General features: G+C 41.0%; 1 protein-coding gene across 1 annotated transcript in view; it reads left to right on the top strand.

The window, feature by feature from the left end:
* TEC (tec protein tyrosine kinase) overlaps positions 1-2,540 on the top strand; it is a 34,602-nt gene that overhangs the window by 14,709 nt on the left and 17,353 nt on the right. The gene's annotated exons all lie outside the window — the stretch shown is intronic.

Raw genomic sequence — 2,540 nt, 5'->3', positions numbered from 1 at the left:
TCATACCTCTACTTCCCAGCTACTTCAGGGCTTGCGCTCTCCCTTGATTCTGCATTTCATGTCTGCCATACACCTGGCTCTAGAGCAAGCCATTTAGCTTGCAGAATAAATGCGACACAGCGGTGGTATGCAAGATATCCCATTATAAAGGGAAATCATTTAAGTAGGGAGGGGAGAGAAATTGCAGTGCTCTTGTTAGCATTTGTCTTGAGTCATTCCTTCCTGCTCCTGTGCCCCTTGGGTTAATAGTGAGAAATGCTGAGCTACAACACAGCTGCACACCTGACAATTTGAAGCCTGCTGGCCATTAATAACTGTTGCTTCTGATGCAATCTGAAACATCTGGAGCAGTACATTGTATTTAATTTCACATACATAAGGGTTTTTTTAAATCTGTAAAGTATGCAAAAATAGAATAATCTTCTCTGACGTTAGGCTTGGTTTGCTGGATTGAGTTGTAAGGCAGGTCAGCTTTGAGTTGGCTTAATTTAGCATCTCGTGGTGAAGCAAACTGAGCCACCTTAAATCATGAAAATGTACCAAGGGGCGACTTGGAAAATATGATTACTAGAATGATGTGCTGTGTATCAGGAGATTTGCTTTATTTTTTTTTCCCCCAAAATGTTAGTTCATCTTGTTGGATTCGTGTCCTTTGCCCTCCTGGCAGACATACGCTCCTTTTGAGTGAGTGCTCACTGAGTGCCAGAATTGGCATGAAAATCTCTTAAGACTTGGAGGAGAGGCAGGATCAGAGAAAGTAATAAAGCCTGTTCCTCCAAGGAATTTCTGTCATTCCGGATAAAAACCCTGGTGCATATCATCCCTCTCCCTGTCCCACAACCTCAGTTAACAAGCAGATAGGATCCAAGCAATATGTGAGTACCCCACTGGACACAGAAAGCTGGGTAGATACATTACAGAAGTGGCAAGCATTTCTCCTCTGTATGTTGTGCAGAAAAAAAGATCCAGAGAGCTGCCTTCAACACAATTATGTGGAGTGTTGAATTCTGTGCTTCATGAAAAAGTGCATCTCATTTGGATCCTCCTGTTCTGCCTTGGCTAATCTGGCAGCCCTGAAGCTGCCAGTCCTGCCATGCGGTGACAAGGAGAGGGAGAAGTGTTGTAGACTTCAATAGCTCAATTTTTGGCGTTTGCATGAATATGTTTTACTTTGGGCAGTCAAAGTTCAAGTAAAGGGATACCATAAAATAAACAGAAGACTCGAAATGATTTTTTGATCAAAAAGCCAAGGTTGCATACTTGGTGAAAATTATTTTTCAGCATACCATAATACAGCTTTGTAATGTAATGTAATGGTAATGGTAATGTTTATGATTTGACTTTTTTTAATGGTTCATTAAAATGCCTAATTAATTTTTTCCCCCCTCTTTTTTTCCCCCCCAATTTTAAAAAGCCCCTTATTTGGGCTTCTTTTTTTAGTTTTTTGGGTTTTCTTATGTTAAATAACAGTTACAGCTTTATCTGAACTTAGTTCCTGTCGCTCTTCCTGATGCTTACCATGACATGCATGAATTCTTCATACACATTTTCTCTGCCTGCCTTATTCATAACAATATAAATAAGAGATAGAGTACTAAATGTGTTTTAAATGGTGACAAAACTTCCATGTTTTCCATGGGTAGTAACTACTGTGTTTCTAGGGTGGTGGAATCATGACAACTATATTTGAAGTTGCTCTTTGCTTCTGTTTGTAAGACTTGTGTTTTCAGTTGCTTATGATTGTGCCGGACTTGTGCTATTTGGGCAAAAATTTCCATCCTCAGGAGAGAAGAGGGCAGCTAAGTAAGGATTGGGGTATCTCAAATAATTCAGTAATTACTAATTATTTCCACATTGTGTGAACAGTGTCCATCTTTCATAAGCTTCAGTCTGGACTGGGTGTGTTGGATGTGCTTGGCAAGTCAAAATTTTTGACGTGGATTAATTCAGGACCAGCTATGAGCTGTTGCCATTTTTGTTTTGTTCCAGATTCCAGTAGAAACTTCCTCTCCTATTAGAGACTCAGTTCTCCCAAAAGTGAGAGGCGGCCCTATATAGATTTGTCATCGTTTTGCTCTCAGAAATGTGTTGTTCATGTGTTTTCCTTTGCCGCGTAGTGCTGGGCTCTCATTTTTAGCCTCTTTTACTTCAGACAAAGGAAAACGGTTTCAGACAATTCCTTCAGAAACAGCCACCTTAAAAAGGTCTGTTTGTGTGCAGGCTTCACTGTTATTTCCTACTGCTTTTACATGTATACCAAACCCCAGTTCACACTACCTCCAGTTATGGGCTGTTCTTCTAAGGAGCTTCCTCTCCGGAGCATTGAACTACCCCATATTTCCATACATTGCTACTTTGGGCAGCACCTGCTGAGCGCCATGGCCACTCCTTTCCTTCTTTGAAATCTTCGTAATTATCAATTTAGGTGAGCCAAATCTTTTCAGATGTCTGTGCTTTTGACCTTGTTTCTTCAGGGCATCTGCTAGCCTTGGCCAAAGAAGTTGCTTCAACACAGACCCCAGCATGGCCCAGGGATGGGT

Source organism: Egretta garzetta, unplaced genomic scaffold, assembly GCF_000687185.1.
Source record: "Egretta garzetta isolate BGI_Z169 unplaced genomic scaffold, ASM68718v1 scaffold557, whole genome shotgun sequence".
NCBI lineage: Eukaryota > Metazoa > Chordata > Aves > Pelecaniformes > Ardeidae > Egretta > Egretta garzetta.
This window is presented reverse-complemented; position numbering and strand designations above follow the sequence as displayed.